Genomic DNA, 19,632 nt, shown 5'->3' with positions numbered 1-19,632 from the left:
ATACATGGCGCCAACCCCCTAGTTATATTTCCTTTTCAGTAATACAGGGCGCCAACCCCTGGTTACATTTTGTTTTTTAGTAATACAGGGTGCCAACCCCTGGTTAAATTTCCTTTTGAGTAATACAGGGCGCCAACCCCTGGTTACATTTCCTTTTCAGTAACACATGGCGCAAACCCCTGGTTATGTTTCCTTTTCAGTAATACAGGGCGCCAACCCCTGGTTACATTTTCCTTTTCAGTAATACAGGGCGCCAGCCCCTGGTACACCAATCCTTAGTTGAGACATCCTTTTGAACAATAAAGGAACACTATCCAAAAAAAAAAACATTCATCACATTTCCTTTTCAGTAATATAGGGCACCATCCTCTGGTTACATTTCCTTTTCAGTAATACAGGGCGCCAACCTCTGGTTACATTTTCCTTTTCAGTAATAATGGGCGCCAACCCCTAGTTGCATTTCTTTTTCAGTAATACAGAGCGCCATCAGTAATACAGGGCGCTAACCCCTGGTTACATTTCCTTTTCAGTAATACAGGGTACCAACCCTTGGTTACATTTCCTTTTCAGTGATACAGGGCACCAACCCCTGGTTACATTTCCTTTTCAGTAATACAGGGTGCCAACCTCTGTTTACATTTTCTTCTCAGTAATAAAGGGTACACCAATCCCCTGATTATATTTCCTTACCAGCATAGGGTACACCAATCCTTGATCTCCTTACCAGTATAGGGTACACCAATCCCTTGCTGTGTTCTCCAACATAGGGTACACCACTCCCTAGTTGATTTGATTTTAAATGTAGGATACACCACTCCCTGGTATCATTGCCAATATAGGGCATCCCATTCTCTGACCACATTTTCCCAACATAAGGTACACAAATCCTTAGTTAAGACATTCTTTTGGGACAATTAAAAAACAAAATCATCATGACCTTTTCAGGGTACACCATTACTGTTTTTATTTTTTATTTTTTTTATTTTTTATTTTCTTTCAATAAAGAAGTAGTTTAGAATTTTGTTACAATAACTCACGAAATTTTCATAGTGAAAATTGGGACATAAAAAAATTTCGTTTGTTTGTTTGTTTGTTGTGATGTCTGAGCAGGTTTTACCTCGAGGCACAAGGTTCGAGATGAATAAAAGAAGAAGTTTGAATCCAAAATAAAGAAAAGAAAAGGAAAAAAAAGTGAATCTAAATGCAGAAGCAGATGGAAATGATATGGACTGCTCAAAACATGACTGAAGTTACGAGCTTTACATTTTCCGTTTTGCTCAGAAGAAGCCGTAGAAGAATGAACTAGAACCTATAGCTAGCAAGCATCAAGGTTCAGATTAGAGTCTGCATGAACAACCAGTAAAGACTCAAGATCAAGGTTCAGAAGACTTATAAATAGGAATCTTGTAACTTATAGCTGATAGGTTTGTTTAGTTCCTTTAGATTTTGATGTAATAACAGGGCCACGGACCAGAGCCTCGACGGAACCTAGCTCGACTTTCGAACTCATCACTCCATCATTCTTCTTGAACTACACGCGACCTGATTCCCTTATAACCCGGGATATGTAGGCTGTCCAAAACCAGGAATCGGTTGCACCTTTTTCTTTTATTTTTTTTCCTCTTTTGAATAACGATATGGTCAAAAACTTAGTCACAAGGTTCACTTTATCTTTGCCTGAAAACTTTTAATGTTTCCAAGCAAAGAGGGGCATGCTGTGAGCACCTAATTTTTTACCGTGCTTGAATATTTCTCGCTCCCATCTTCCCACGCGTGTCCCCACTCTTTGTCCCCCACACTTTGTCCCCACTCCACTTTCTCTTGTCCCCCATGCTTTCCCTCATGCTTGTCCCCCCACACTTTGTCCCCTCTCTACTTTCCCTTGTCCCCCATGCTTGTCCCCCACTCACAAACTCCATACCACTCTCCCTACCCATTAAAAACAACCCCCAATTCCTTTCTTCTTAGAGGAGACGGACAGAACATCCCCCAGGAGGATCCCTCACCTCAAAAGAGAAGACAGTCGCTACCCTCATTCCCTCTATCAACTCTAACAGACCACACCTTCATCTTCCTTCTCAAAAAACCTCCATCAAGATCAGCCTTGTTTTCACACCAAAACCCCACTATAAAGACCACCTAAAACCATAACTGTCCAGCCCTCAAACCCAGCAAAGAATAGCCCAAAAATGAGCTCAAATCCCTCACCAAACGCAACAAAGAAGTCCGAAAAACCAGCTTCTAGCATCACTAAAAGAGCTGCAACTTCAGCTCCATTTTCTGCCCATGAACTCCAAGTTTTAACCACTAAAAACGAGCAGAAATAACCCCAAAGTCCAGCTCTAAAACACCCCCAAGAATATCCCTAAAACTCAACCCAAAATGTCACCCAAACCAGCCCTAAAAATTGTTCGCAAGACAGCTCCAAAGGGCAGCCAAACCAACAGCGAAATTGCTAAAAAACCAGTCCGAAAAACCCAGAAAATCCGTCCCAAAATCAGCACCAAAAACCCGACGAAACACCGTCCAAAACAAGCAACAAACATCCATCGAAACGACCCATTTTACACCCGAACTAGTTGTCTAATGCTAGTCGAGTCGGTATAATTTTCGTCTATATCTTGGTTTGAGGTCGCCGTCGAGGTTATGGCCGATTGGCTCTTTTGCGTTTGAAGGTCCCTGTTTTTCTCTTGCTTCGGTCAAATTGTAGTTGCCAATTTCCTTGTATTTTGGCATCGGTAGAGGTTCTTCAATGTAAAGGAAGTTTCAAGCAATAAGGTTCATTCTTTATACTTATGTTATCTCAATTTGGTCTTGCTAGCATAATGAAGATTCTGGTTATTTGTTGCTCTTCTGTGTTGTTTTGTCTTTAGTAGTAGTCTTAATTAGCTAGTCTTTTGTCCTATACCATGACTTGATCTGTGAGATTCATGCTTAGCTCATTATTTACAATTTAATATTTGTTGTATGTAGATTTGCTATCTCCCCTCATTATAGTTAATACATTAGCATCATGTTGGATTAAAGAAGCTTTGTGTGAATTCATTGGAGGTTTAGGAAAGTTAATCATGTTGAGCTTTGTAAATTCACGGGTTTATGGTAATTGATGTAATTTTGGGCTTTAGTTTATTCTTACATTCTAATATTCGGGACATTAACACTTGGTTTGAGATAAGTGATTTGGCTTATTTTACATAACAAATAATTGCTTAAATAGCTCCAATAATAACTCTCGAACCTCACAACAATGAAAACAACAAATTATGAATACAATTAATATGCTTTAGGCGCGTTATTAATTAAATCAGTCATCGTGATTATGTATACGTTCGCGTGACATGACCATGTTTCCCAAACTAAAACCGAAGTATGCGTTCGCGCAACTTTGAGCGAAACAATCTTAATAAATAATGTGTTATTAATCGTACAAGTACGCGTGACATGATTTTAACACACTAAATAAAACGGATTCACACACACGTGGTTCATTTCAAGATAATTTCCATAAATCTAATCAAGCAATAAAAGTGTACATAGGTAAAACATGAGAATCAATAAATTACAGTTTGTCCAAAATTAATTCAAGCCAAGTTGTAGTCAATAAAGCGACCGTGCTAGAACCACGGGACTCGGGGAATGCCTTACACCTTCTCCCCGGTCAACAGAATTTCTTACTTGGACTTTATTTTCGCAGACCAATACTAAAAGAGTCAAATCTTTCTTTGATTAGGGATTCAAATAAAAGGTGACTTGGAACACCCGAAAATTAATTCCAAGTGGCCACTCTGAACAATAAGATAATCCCTATTTCAAATTGTTACTTTAATTGGAAACATTCTTTAACCCACAACAATCCATAACACACATTATCATTTTGGGGGGCATAAAAGGGGTGTGACACTTGGTTTATATGTGCAAATTATATCAGTTGAAATTCGTAGACACCCTTATGTACTAAATTGAAAAATTATTGGAACTTAGTAAATTCTTGATTTGTCATGCCTCATTCCTTATTTATTGAGTTTGTATTTTATATGATAATTTGGTGTGATTGCCACTTGGATTTTTATGTAAATTTCGTGTGTTTGTTGATTTGATATTTCTTGGAAATAATCATATTATGGATTTTTCATCTGCAAATAATTAATTAAATAAGTTTAAATTGAGGCGTTTATATATTTACCTAAAATTTGGATTAAAGAAGGTGTTGTCCTATGATGAGTTATTTTCCCATCCTTGTGGTTGTTTTTGAGATTTTATATATATTGTGTTGAGCCGTGGACTATCTGTTATGAAATTAATTGACTTTGTTGTACTTTTGGAATGGTTGTGGCCTACGGGCAATTTGTAAATACGAGTTGATGATGCTGTGCTATTGTGATAATATTCTGTGTGAGTTGTTGTGTGATTTGAGTTATTGTTATGCGGCGTATAAGGGTGGCATTCCATTGTTGACATTATGCGGGCATAAGGGTGGCATTTCAATATTGTTATGTTTGTTGGGATATTGTCTGGGCGGAGCGATAAGGGAGGCTATTATAGGAGTGATAAAGGTGGCTATTGATATTGTTTGGGCGGAGGGATAAGAGAGGCTATTAAATAGAGCGATAATGGTGGCTATAAGAGCGATAAAGGTGGCTATATAAGCGATAAGGGTGACTATTGATATTGTCAAGGCGTAGGGATAAGGGAGGCTATTATAGGAGTGATAAGGGTGGCTATAGGAGAGATAAGAGTGGCTATTGTCAGGAATGATATGTGATGATGTGGGGTTATTGTGTTGGTAATTTTTATCTGATGATGTGGGGTTATTGTATTGGTAATTTTTATGTGATGTTGTGATTTTCCTTGTGTTTATTATTTTATCTTGTGCAACTTGTCTTGTTGTTTCGGTAAACTTGATAATAGTCTGATCTATGTTGAAATTATGAGCCTGTGGCTAGTGCCGAGCGGATTATGTTATATGGGATCGGGTTGCACGCTATAACTTGTATGATTAATGTTATATGGGATCGGGTTGCACGCCGAAACAAATTTGAAATGTGGGCACAAGGTGCCGAAGAAAATATGATGATTTTTATTATTGGCACGTGTGTTGTTCGTGCGGTTTTGATAGAATTATGGGCACGAGGTGCCGTGGAAACATGAAAGTGGGCTGAGACCCGTGTTACAAAAATATGAAAGTGGACTGAGACCCGTATTTTATGATTATGAAAGGAGGTGTCACAGAGTGACTTTTATTTGAAAGAATTTATATTCGAAAGATATTTATTTGAAATAAGTATATTCAAAAGATATTTATTTGAAAGAATTTTATATTAGAAAGATATTTATTTGAAAGAAGTATATTCAGAAGGTATTTATTCGAAAGAATTGTATGTTAAAGATATATATTTGAAGGACCTGATTAATTGGTTGTACTTGTGTTCCTTATTCGTTTGAGCAATAATTATGGTGTTCTTGTTGCCTTGCTGTTTATATCACTGGTTGAGTTTTGTTGCTATCACTGCTAGTTGTTTTTCAGTACTACTGTATACTGTTATATTGCACAGGTTATTTGACTAGTGAGTGTCTTGACTGTACTTCGTCACTACTCCACCGAGGTTAGTCTTGATACTTACTGGGTACCAACTGTGGTTTTACTCATACTACACTTCTGCACAATTTTGTGCAGAGCCAGGTATTGGAGATATCGGATTCTGACAGAGGTTAGAGTGTGATCGCAAGGATTTAAGGTAGAATTGCTTGGTCGTCGCAGTCCCTGAGAGTCTTTCCATTTTATTGTACTGTCAACTCTTGTTCGAACAATATTGTATATTCGATCCTTGAGATCATTGCATGTATTCAGTTAGAGTTCGTGACTCAGTATTACCAATCTTGGGAGGTTGTTATATTTGTTTCCGCTTTTGGTTTCGACACTTGTATTAAATTATCTATTTCAAAATAAAAAATGGTTCGAAATGTAATTGTAATCGGCTTACATAGTCTTAGAAACTAAGTGACATCACGATATATATGGTGGGATTTTGGGTCATGACAGACATAAAATACAAACCAAGGACTGCAATTAAGTCGCAAGTCATGGCTGACTTCGTGGCCGATTTCAGTTCGAGACTGCTGCCTCTGGCAACCAAGGAGGCAGTAATGGTGTCGAAATCGACATCGGGGGTCTGGACCTTATTTATGGATGGAGCCTCCAACTTAAAGGGGTCTGGACTCGGAATAGTCTTAATCATGCCTTCGGGGGTAACCCTAAGGCAAGCCATCAAAACGATCCCTTTAACTAACAATGATGCAGTGTATGAAGCTTTGGTTGTAGGGATCGAATTGGCCTAAGGACTTGATTCCGAGGTTATCGAAATTAAACGTGACTCGCAACTGGTGGTAAATCAGGTCTACGAGATCTTTGATACCAAAGAAGAACGTATGCAATAATACGTGGTAAAGGTCCAGGCTCTTTTGGCACAATTCCGGGAATGGGCAATCACTCACATCCTGAGGGAGGATATCACAGAATTGGATGCATTAGCAAACTTAGGATCATTGACGGAAATAAAGAAATCGGAATCCAGGGCGGTAGTATAACTGATGAGCTCAGTCCTGGATACGGATGGTTACTATGAGGTAAATTCGACTAGTATGGTCTGGGATTAGAGAAATGAAATAATCAACTATATCGAGCACGGGAAGTTGCCTGAAGACCCCAAAGCATCACGGGCGTTATGCGCCAAAGCTGCACGATATAGCTTAAAGAGAGGCCAATTGTATAGAAAATCCTTTCAAGTCCCGCTGGACCGATGCTTAGGAGCGTCAGAAGCTAATTATGTCATGAGAGAAGTCCACGAAGGGATATGCGGCAATCAGTCAGGCGCAGATTCTTTGGTGCTGAAGTTGGTACGGGCAGGATATTACTAGCCTCGCATGGAAAAAGACGCCAAAGACTTCATACTAAAATGTGATAAGTGCAAACGCTAGGCACCACTATTACACCAACCGGCAGAACCCTTACATTCGGTTCTGTCCCCATGGTTGTTCATGAAATGGGGGATGAACATCGTCAGACCGCTGCCACCGGCTCTCGGAAAGGTAAGGTTTATTTTAATTTTAACTGACTATTTTTCTAAATAGGTGGAGGCAGGTCCTTATTAGAAGACCGGGGAACGCGAAGTGGTTGATTTTCTGTGGGAAAACATAATTTGTAGATTCGGTATACCAAAAGAAACAACATGCGACAATGGGCCACAATATATTAGTAAAAAAGTTACAAAGTTCCTTGAAGATTTGAAGATAAAGAGGATCACATCTTCCCCTTATCATCCGAGCGCAAATGGCCAAGTGGAGTCAACAAATAAAGTGATTATTCAAAACCTCAAGAAAAGGTTGGAAGCGGAAAAAGGCAAATAGCCCGAAGAATTGCCCGGAGTCCTATGGGCCTACCAAACAACGACCAAATTGAGTACATGATAAACTCCTTTTCCATTGTGTACGAAGCTGAAGCCGTAATCCCGGTGGAAGTAGGTGAACCTACTTTGAGATATATTTAGGGAGATGAAGCATCAAAAAATGAGGAGATGTTAATCAACTTGGAACTGCTCGAGGAACGCTGAGACTTGGAGCATGTAAGAATTGTAGCTCAAAAGCAGAGAATGGAGCGATATTATAATCGAAGATCCAACTTCCATTATTTCAAAGTAGGAGACTTGGTATTGAGGAAAGTAACCCAAAACACCCAGGATCTCAACGCAGAGAAGCTACGTCTAATGTCTAAAAGTCCCTACCGTATTTTATCTATCACTGGGAAAGGATCACACGAGTTGGAGAACCAGAATGGAGACAAGTTGCCTAGCAACTAGAACGTGGCACACCTCAAAAGATATTATTGCTGATGAACATTATTCAAGCAGAAAGTATGTACTGCACTCTTTTTTCCTTCGTTCAGTTTTTGTCCCAATTGGGTTTTCCTAGCAAGGTTTTTAATGCGGCAGCGATAGTAAACATACTACGGGGACAACAACAATAAGACCTTTGATAGCAAGGCAAACAATCAAGCTGCCACTCGGGGACGATTAGATAATCTTTGGTTCGATAGCAAGTTCCCACTGGGAACTTAAGTTTGCTACCGAACAGAGGTTATCCGACCGTTCACGAGCACAAACCGCTAGAGGATTGTTAGATATTCCTTCGCTCGATAGCATAAATCCCTGAAGGGAAGTAAAGTTGTGTTACCAAGTTGAGGATTATCTAGCAATTCATTAGTGGAATCTTCGAAGATACAACACTTCCAGTGTTCCAATTTGCACTCTTCGCATTCGAACATTGGGGGGGAATGATATGAGGATAAGACAACAATGACTTCCACGTCAACCGGGGAATGAAAATTCAGAAACTAAACGCATCATCGGGACCGGGGACTATATAGTCAGCCCCGTAGAAACAAGTTGTACAAGATAGCCACAAGTAATGGTAATTTCATTTCAGCATAGCAAATGCTTATGTATTTTTTGAAAATAGAAGGAATAAAATGAAATCCTTTTGTTTTTATCTTGTTTCTTGTCTGAACAATGAATAAACTTTGTCATTTGAAAGTTAAACAAGTACTTCAAATGTTAGTGCCGTATTGAACATGAGACGTCCTCTTCAAGAGCACCATAAACATAAGAGGGCACTCTCTTATAAAAATCCTCACGTTAAAGGGTTGGTTCCAGAAGAATCTATGCCCGGAATAAAAAATGCCTTCAGGGAAAAATACACCCGAAGCCACATATGAAAAGGACGCATAAGGTAAACTTGCACAAATACTTATAATAATCCTCACGTTAAAGGGTTGGTTACGGAAGAATCTATGCCCGGAATAAAAATTGCCTTCGGGGAAAATATTACACCCGAAGCCACGTATGAAAAGGACGCAGTAAACTTGCACAAATACTTATAGAAACCCTCACATAAAAGGGATAATTCTCGAAACCAAAGTGCTTCAAGTAAAATACATTCGAGACAACACATAGTAAAGCGCGAACATGAAAACATGCGCTGAACTCTTGAGCAAATGCAAAGATTAAAGACTTGCATGGATATTCAAACGAAAGTAAGATTCAAATGATACTTGAGCAAAAATATGTCTTTATTTACAAGAACATGCCAAAATGGTAAAAATTTAAAATGGGAAAAAGAAAAAAAAAAAGCTTAACTGCAACGCCTACGGAACCAGGAGGAAGAGAAGTGTCCGCATTCCTGGGAGAAGTAGGTGGGTCCATCGATGTCTCGATGTTTTCCCCAGTTCGGTATTCAACATCATCACCTTCTGATCCCTCTTCAGTTTCAGAATACTCTAAACCAGAACCAAAACCAGAAGAACCAGGAGCATCAGACTGCGCCGGGAGTCCATTTTAAGCAGCTAACTCAAGCTCTCGGGCCTTATCAATTTCGGCATCAAAGTCGATAATACCAGCTTTGGCCTCCTCCAAGGTTTTTCTCCTCTTGCTGTACATGGCGTAAGTTCTTTCAACAACTATAGAAGCCTCTTGATGTTTAAGTTCTTCTTTGAGTCGGGTAACCTCGACATAAAGGCTTTCCCGGGCGGACCTAGCAGATTTGAGGCTGACTTTAAGGTCGCGGACAGTTGAACTAAAGAGCCTATTATGCTCGATAGTTTGCTTGTACTTATCTTCTAGCTAGGCGTGTTTTTCCCCCACAGCAGCAATCTCTTCGATTTTGGAGTTCAAGTCTGCTTCTAAGTTAGTTGCGTTTTTGGCAGTAGCAACCTCACGCTCGGTTTGCTGAAAAAATGTCATCCTGGACTTCAACCCATTTGGCCTTAGCCTCATTAAATCTAACCCTCAACGGGCTAATTTCTTGGCTAAGAGTTACCACTTCTTGTTCGCTTTGCTGTAAGAGATCCTCCAAATCAACGGCCCCAGTAGATTTGCTTTCCAGTTTCGAGAGGCGGAGAACCGTTTTGTCTTGTTCCGCCAAAAGCTTATTCCTTCAAAAGTAAGTTCCTGCTTTTCACGAATCAATCTTTGAAGGCCCTTAGAAGCAAGAAAGTTAGCCTACAAAACAAAAAAGAAGTAAAACTTAGAATACATTCATACAAAATTAGAAGAAGTAATGAAGGAAGAAAAGAACGTACCGCTACGGCATTATGCATGGCATTGTTCAACTAGCACTCTCCCGAGAGTGCCTGAATATTTTCCCAGTCTTTTTCTGAAGCTAAAGGCTTCAGATAATTTGCAAGTTCCACCGTCCGTGTTAGAAAGTTGCATCCAATAGAGACTGAAAGAATAATGTTCCTCCTCCTTTGTGGATCTTAAGAAGGGGCATCATAATTTTGCCCCAAATTCCAATGAACTGGGGACTGTGGAAGAGGAACACTTTCTTCATGGTCAAATGCGGCCGATGGAAGTGATGTTGTAGTTGCTGGTGTTGGTGAAGGTAGAGATGAAGCTGATGGAGTTGAAGAGTGAGAAGCATCAGCATCAAATTAAACGATGGATGTTGGATGATTGCCAACCAAAAGACGGCAAGGACCCGGTCCTTAGCCCCGCGACACCGGTTACAACAATTGGGGCCCGAAAATGGAAGTTGGCATTTTCTATCAAATCCCATTCTCCCCAAAGTGCCGAGACATCATCTCCAGTTGATGTAACTATCTCAACAGGTCGAGCATCCTGTTGAGATGATGAGGATCGTCGCACTCTATGTAGAGAAGCTCCCTCATCACTTGCTTCTTCATCTTCAACAATCATCACGATGTCTATGACCGGCCCGAAAGGAGGACCAGTCACCATCACCACCGAAGATGGCTCGGGGGCCTCAGTCTTTGCCCTCTTATTCTTTTCTCTAGCTGCGAAGGAACATCTTCTCTTTGGTTTCTTATCCTCCGGGCGGGGACTCCGTAAAGAAGTATTTGTGTCCGAAATAGGCTTGGAAATACCTGTTCGAGTAATTGCTTTCTGAAGCACCCTCGCTGCATCAGCAGGATCAGCCAAAACGTCCTCCTCAGGGACAGTAATAGAGCCCGCAGGTAGACCGAATTTCATGAACAAGTCAGAAGGATTCAACCAAGTTCTCCATATACAAAAAAATGGAAGCAAGGTAAACTAAAATTACTATGATTTTTGGCCTTCCACCCGTATATAAGGACCAGTTCTTTCCACAAACGAGATTCAGGCGTCATTGGTGGCAACTGCAATGAACCATTCCATCATCTCACGGTCGTTGTCATCATCCATGCTAGACAACAAAGCATGGTGGCCACGCTTGCAGAGGTTTATCATCCCCCCGCGGAAGATTTTGGGGGAATAGAGATTCATCATATGAGCTAAGGTTAGCTCCTCTCCAGTTTCCTGTTACAAGCGTAGAAGAAAAGTGACCGTCCTCCACACTGTAGGACTTACCTATTCCAAACACACTTGGTAGCAAAGGAAAAACTCTGCAATCACAGAATCAAGCTCTCCACTAAAAGAAAATGCACCAAAAGTAAAGGGATACGTGTAAAAGTATGTAAAATCTTTCTTGGGAAGGGTCACTTGCTCCGATAGATCAAAAGTAATGATATCCAACTCATGGCAGTGGCAGACTTCATTCAAAGCAGGAATACTGGAAGGACGAATGGAAGAAGGGTACCTACTAAGAGCCATGTACGAGGGTTAGCAATAGGGAATTTCTCTTCAAGATCCTTTGTGGTACCGAGTTTTCTTGGGATGATGGAACCCACCATTGGAGGAACAGAGTCCTCGATTTTGTTCTTATTCTTTGTTGAACCTGCACGCTTGGAGGAAGAAGCCATTGAAAAAGAAGAAGGAAACGGCTTTGAGTTTAAAGAGAATTAGAGAAAGGATGGAAAAAAGAGATGCAAATCGGAAGCTCGAGACATTATGAAACGCAAAGGAAAAGAATATTGCGTATAAATAAAATTTTGGCGGCTAAGTTCATGGACATCGGTAAAAGCTGTGCTGAATTATGGGATGATACGTGTTATGGGTATTAAATGCGATAGAGACATGAGTCTAATCAACTGTCAGGAAATTTAAGAGGGCATTATAGTAATTCCCGCCAAAAAGGTATTTCTACCAACTTTCTGGTAATACTAAGTTATGTCACCAGAAAGTAGGGGGACTATCTGTATAGGGTGAAATATGATATGACATGTGGTCGTCTAAAGGGAGGACACGTAGAACCCAAGACGGGGATGACCGAAGACCGAACACAGCCATTTTGCTTGCCACCGAAAAGGATAACGTTCATAAAGGTGTGTTAAATGCTCTGTGCCCGGTAGCATTTAATAGGTAATATTCTGCAGTATTAAGAGTGATGGTACGTTTAGAGAATTTAGCATATATGCTCACCGTTACGTGTTCATCAATGTCCCTCATAATTGATACTAAAAGAGGGCACGATCCTAGGACCTCCTTTCCTAGACATAGCTATAAATAGTGAGCTCAGTGATGGTTGTAAAGCACATGATTATTTTGGCTAAACATATACTACATTCTATTCAAAGCTTAATACAATCTTACTTTCTTGATTTTTGATCTCATCATTGTTGTGCCCGGAAACCTTATTCCCGAAACTGTCATCTCTGTTTCTTTATCCACATTTCAAGGCTAAGTATTGTATATTTCTTCAACTATTGTATTATTTCAGGATCAAATTAGTTCACTTGTCTAAGAACCACATATAAATTCAACTGTACCGTTTTACGGGTAAACAGATATGTTAGGCTACTTTTCTTTTACCGTTGCATGTAGAGGTTTACCCAACATGAGGAAGGGGAAAGACTGAAATAAAAGACTAGCAATTTGTTTTTATATTATTTACATTAATTGATCAAAGATGTAGAATGAGGAAGAATATAGTCTTGATTAGATAGTTTTCATTTTAAAATCATTGATGCATATGGTGTTTTGTGCACCATTTTCTTGAGCATTTTTTACTTGATCATCTCACGTGACCTAAAGAAAATCGGCATATGAAAATCTATATCTATCTATATAGTATTAAAAGTGTTACACCTTGGTGTTTTCTTTCGGCATCATTCGTATCGTAAGTTAACTAAGGTGAGCCCAGAGAAGTCATAAAACCCCTACAAGGCTAATGATGGCATTAAACAAATGTTAAGCATGTACCATAAGGTTTTGGGGTTAAACGAATAACAAATGCTATAACCCATGCTTTTAGAGTTATACTTGTAATGACCCGACCGGTCATTTTTAGCTCTAGCGTGTCGTTCAACTGTTTGAGGCCTTGAGTAGCTTCACTTCATGTTTTATGACTTGTACACGTAGTCAGAATTGAACTTCGGGAAGTTCGGAGTTGATTTGGATGAAACTTTCTCAATTTAGAATTGTTAAGTTGGAAGAGTTGAACAAGGTTTGAATTTTGAGTAAACGACCTTGGGATCGGTATCTGAAGGTTTCAATAGGTTTGTACGATGATATCGTATTTGGGCGTATGTTCGGGTTGAGTATCGGGTGGTCCGGGAGCATTTTAGTGCTTATTGTGGAAAGTTGGCATTTTGAGGGTTTTAGAATTTCCTAAATTTGGTTTGAAGTGGACTTTGGTGGTATCGATGTCTGTTTGGGGTTCCAAGCCTTGGAATAGATTCGTATCATGATCTGTGACTTACACGTAATGTTTGGCGTCATTCCAGAATGTTTTAGTGTAATTCGGACACGTTTGGCGAAGTTTGAAAGTTGAAAGAAGGGTTTTGATCGTTGATTAATAGTTTGGATGTTGTTTGGTGTGGTTTGAGGCCTCGATAAGATTCATGTCATGTCTTGGGACTAGTTGGTATAATTGGATGGGGTCCCGGGGGCCTCGACTGTATTTTGGGATGGTTTCAGACCAAATTTGGAATTTTTGCTGTTGCTGGTTTTGTTCTTCACGAACGTGGAGAGAGAGACATGTTCGCGAAGAAGGATTTGAGCTGGAGGCCTTTTGTTCAACACGTTCGCGAAAGTTTGGGCAGTGGTTCTCCGCGTTCGTGATGGCCTGGTCGCGTTCACATAAGAGAAACTGGGCCTGGGAGTCTTGGCCTACGCGTTCGTGAGGATGGTGTCGCGTTCGCGATGGCCATGCTTGATAAGGCATCGCGTTCGCGAGCCTGTATTCGTGATCGCAAAGAAGGATTTGGGAGAAGAAGCTGGTTGTGCTTTGCGAACGTGAGGGACTTTCCGCGTTCGCAAAGAAAGGCGCCTGGGCAGATTATAAGCTTGCAAGGGCGGGATTTTTTCATTTTCAACTCATTTCTCTCTTGCTTGGGCGGTTTTTGAGTGATTTGTAGGAGACATTTTCATCATCAATCTTAAGGTAATAGATTTCTACACATTGTGAGTTAAATATATGGATTATATGTGAATTTAAAACATAAAACGTTATGGTAATTTTGAGATTTTGGTAGAAAACCTATAATTTGATATATTTGGATTTTGACCACGAAATTGGATATTGAATTAGGAATAAATTATTTATTTGAGTTCGTGGTATTATTGTCAATGATTATCTTCAAAATGTTTTGAAATTTGGGCATATGGGCCCGAGTGTTGACTTGTTTGACTTTTCGAGTGGAGTGAGAATTGTTATAAATTGATTAATTATGATTATTGGAGTATATTTTTATTGGTTTGCATGTTGATTGACTAGTTTCAGAATATTTGGCTTTTAATTGAGGAGTTAGAGAGGCATTGGAGTCGGTTATTGGAACTTCGGAGCAAGGTAAGTCTCCTTTCTAACTTTGTGAGGGGGAAACTACGCTGTAGGTATTAAAATTATTATGTGGTACTAGTTGTGGGTGCTACGTACGCACGAGGTGACGGGAGTCCCTACGTAGCTAAAAGCATGTTTATGTCTGGGTAGACTTAGGACTTTAGCATGTAATATTTAAATTATTTGAACTCATTTTGCTAGCTTAATTAAGTGAATTTATATTTGAAATTGATTTGGGAATATAGTAGGCCGAGCTTTATCAACTTTGGGTTGTTTTGCGAGATATTTGATAAATGATAAAAGTCATGTTTACTTTATGTTCCTGTACCTGTGTTGTAAGCACGTGACTCGTAATTTGATAAGTTTCTTCCTATGCTGTGAATCGCGCCGAACGTCTCGACAGTATATTGAGATGCATTTCTGGTTCGTGCCGGTCGACCCTCGGCAATGTACACACCACTCTGGAGCGGGTCGTACAACCTCGTCATAATCGTGCGTGATACCACTAGCAGTCAGGATATTCATGAGATTCCCCTTTTATTGAGGCATGGAATTTATATAGTATTCCTTATTTGTTTGAGATTGCATTTGATATTTCTAATCTGTTGAGATAGCATATGAGATTTGAGAGATTTATATCGTCAAAAGAAATGTTGGATGATTATGTTAGTTATCGTTTTACCTCATTATTACTGTTGTACTTCATATCTGTTTATGATTTATCATACTGATTTATTGGACCACTAGTAAGTGTCGATATAATCACTTGTTACTACTTATGTGAGGTTAGACTAAATACTTACTGGGTACGCGTTGATTTACGTACTCATACTACACTTCTACACTAACTGAGCATGATCTGACAAGTTCATTTGGCGGTCATCTTGACGTGTTGGCGCAGCTGCTGAAGAGATTTTATGGTGAGCTGAATTCTAGGCTACGCATCGCATCCCACAGAGTCTCCATCGTATTATGTACTTTATCATGTCTAATTTACATTCCAACAATATGTTGTATTATTATTGTACTCCTTAGTAAATGCTCATGCACTTGTGACACTAAGTTTTGGGATATTCTTGTTGATGTTTACGGATTTGTATATTATTATCATCTTTTATTTTTATGCCTTACTAATTATGTATGTACCCATGATTTTAAATGTGTAAATTGTTTTACTTAATAACATTTATGATTTCGAAAGTAATAAATGAACAAATAACGTGATAGTTCATTGTTGGCTTGTCTAACGGCGACGTTGGGCGCCATCACGACCTATAGCGGGGTTTGGGTCGTGATAGCTTAGTATCAGAGATCTAGGTTCATTTACGTCTCACTCGTCATTAGCAAGTCTAGTAGAGTCTTGCGGATCGGTACAGAGACATTTGTACTTATCTTCGAGAGGCTACATGGCTGTTAGGAGCACTTTTCTTCTTGATTCCTCGTCGTGTGTTTGATTCCGTTGGAGTTTATGCCTTAATTTCCTTCCTACTCATTCCTATACGATGTTGAGCGCTTGTTATAAATTGGGTGTCGAAGAGTTGTAGTGGTACTGCAGATATGGTGCAGGATGTTTCTCCTTGCATGTTCGGGCGGGCTATTATTGTCGCCTTGTGGAAGGGTGTTCTGTCATTTCAGCATAATGTTAGTGTTGCCTATGGTTTCACGATTATGCACAGTGTATTATGATGTTCATGCGTTGTTATCGCATGGTATTGGTGTAAATGGTAGGGTGCTTATTTACGTGTCGCGGCAGTAAATGACTCGATAAGAGGATTTCCCGGTTCATGGTTTAGAGGTTCAACATTTAATTCCAGCGGAGGAAAGGTAATGAGAGTATGGATGATCAGGTCTTGGTTGACAGGGTAGCGAGGCTTGGTATTTTCGAACTTGGTAGCATTATCATTTGTGATGTGGTGTCGTCATCCTTGTTAGATCGCATTAAGTCTCATTGGCGTTATGGTCTCCTTTGATTTGTCTTTGGGACATGATGTTGTGGAATGGTGCCTAAGCAACAGTTATTAGAGATGGCGGTGTATGGAGGCTTCAGGTTCGAATCAAAGCTTCTAATGTTGATGGCTCGATAGAGATGATCTTTCTGGAGGCTTAGAGTTGGTGGAAATTTATCCATTCGGGTCCTACAAAGATGGATTATGATTTGAGATAGCATTTTGGCAGCGAAGGAGGAGGAAAGACATGGTGGGAAGTGTCTCGCGGTAGTTGGATTGCTTGCAGGTCAAGTATGAACAACAGAGTCCGAGTAGTTGCTTAAGGATATGGTTTAACCAAAATGGGAGTGGTAGATTAGCTTATGGACTCTGTGGTAGGTGTTGACGGCCAATTTTGACCCTCATTTTTAAAACTAATTTATTTATACTTAATAATTTGCCATAAATATTTTGAAAGTATTCCTTGTTAATAAATAACTATTTTTACAAATTAATTAGGTTGTGAGTGGGTTGCTCTAGTGGTTAGCACCCTCCACTTCCAACCAACAGGTTATGAGTTCGAGTCACCCCAAGAGCAAGGTGGGGAGTTCTTGGAGGGAAGGAGCCGAGGGTCTATCGGAAATAGCCTCTCTACCCCAGGGTAGAGGGGTAAGGTCTGCGTACACACTACCATCCCCAGACCCCACTAGTGGGTTTATACTAGGTTGTTGTTGTTGTAATTAGGTATTAGTTTTGAAATTAATCATTCAACATTAATAATATGTAATTACAAATGTACTTACTATTTTAATATTATTAAAGTAATTTTTTAAATATGCCATGGAGGTTTTTGTGATTAATTTAACGAATTACTTCTTAAGATTTTGATTAATTAGATTACTATATTCGAAATTAGTGTTGCATTTCAACAAAGTATTTTATAAACAATTACATTAATTAGTAGTATATTTAATATTTATAATTTTACTGCATTTTATCAGGAATTATTTAATTTTAATTGAATTAATGTTAAAGAGGTTAAAGACTAAAGGCTACAATTGCAATTCCTTACTTAACTACACAATGACTATCTTTTAAACTAATTCCAGCCCAAATACCAAGCCCAATTCGAAATTGACCCAGTCCAAACACCCCATCCCCTTCCAACTTGGCAATCCATGCCATTCTCATTGAACCAATGATATCGTGCCACATCACCCTCTTTTATCACTCAAAACACAAACACACATGCATCTAAATCACTGATCCATTTGATCAACGACTCACATTTAATCTCTGATTTTCCTTTAAATTTTAAACACCCGCCTGGAGATCCCATCTCCACCGTCCAAATCCCATGATACAATGGCCACCAAAATTCCTTTTAAGAAACCTTAAATGCCCGAAATTTTAGGGCCGTTGATCACCAGATCCAACAACGTAGATCTTATCTCCTATCTTTAACCTTAAAGACTAGCCCCAATACCCTAAAACCCTAGATCATTTCTCCACCTCTCTACCGCCCCCATTTCCCTTTTCGTCTTCTCTTATCTCAAGTCATCCATGAACATCAATCAATAAACCTTGCATAAATCAATGCAAGGTCGTAAAATCCCTTATCAAATCATCCTTCCCTACTTCATCATCCACAAATCCCGCTGAATTTTCTTTTTGTTTTTCTAATCTGAAACACCAGAACATGTACAGTAAAATCAAAGCACCATTTTTGTTTTTGTTCTCAAATCCAACTGGCAGAATCAATCGCCTCGTCCCTAGGCTGTGAGGCTTGAGGTTTTATTTCATTTTTTTACCGATTGGATTTCAAAACCCTAATTCGAAACCCTAAACTAATCGGTGCAATGTCAAATCCTTAGGAGTCTTTGAGCTCTGTCAAAATTGGTGGCATGCATGGCCATTTTACAATATCATTATCATTGTTCTTGGTCCTGAGGTCAATCACAGAGACCTCTGGACATTGGGCCTTTATCCGGTGAATTTTTGTTCTCAACGAGCAGTCCTCCTCTGTCAGGTTAAGACTATCCTTATTCTCACCACTGTTATCTCTTTTTTCACTCGAGTATGCTCAAATCATCTATCATCCGTCATCTTTCACTATCTTAGTTTGGATCTGAAGCCCTAAGTTATTAAATGGCATTCTAAATAGAGCCTTGAATGCTCTCACCAACCAGACCTACCTAGCCTAACAGAAATCGAAAATCTTATACTAATTAACAGTTTAGAAGCCTAGTCTTTATTTTTTGATTAATTTCTATTCTCTCTTATTTTCGAGTTCCTTCACTGATCAAAAGTTTGAGACCTTGGCCCTCACACGGCTAAGTTAAAATCCTGTTTGGTTTGCTGCTCAATAGGAGGTCAGTATACCTCTACCCTCTCTTTAATTATTTCATTTAGAATCCTAAATATGTTATTGTTTTCTTGGTTAACTGTTTAGTTTATAATACTTATTTAGGCTTTGATCATTTGCTTTAGTTCATTATGATTTGCTGATGATCTATGACAAGTTGTTGTATCTGTTTAATATTAACTAAGTAGTTGTATAATCTTAGTGACCTTTTTGTATTGGATGACCTATGTGTTTGAGCTTATTAACTCGCTGATTTCTCACATTTGCCTAAAATCGTAGACCTTACTCCAATGTTCTGTTATAACTTTCATGTTACATTTTGAGTCATGGTAATGCCCTGTTACAACCTTCATGCTCGTCACGTTTCATTTTGAGATATGTTGATTTTGTTGTAACTCTTATAACCATCATGTGGCATTGCGAGTTTTGTTAATATCTTGTTGCAACTCTCATAATCTTTATGTTGCTCTTTTGAATTTTGTTCTGCTTAGTGCTTTGTTATAATTTTTATGATCACCATGTTGTATCCTAAGTTCTGCTCTACTTGATTTTCTGTTATAATCCTTCATGACTCATCCTGTTATGTTCTCCTGAGTTCTGTCCTGCTATAGTCATCATGTTTAATCTGCAGTATAC

Source organism: Nicotiana tabacum, chromosome 14, assembly GCF_000715075.1.
Source record: "Nicotiana tabacum cultivar K326 chromosome 14, ASM71507v2, whole genome shotgun sequence".
Classification (NCBI taxonomy): Eukaryota; Viridiplantae; Streptophyta; class Magnoliopsida; order Solanales; family Solanaceae; genus Nicotiana; species Nicotiana tabacum.
Note: the sequence above shows the minus strand (reverse complement) of the source record.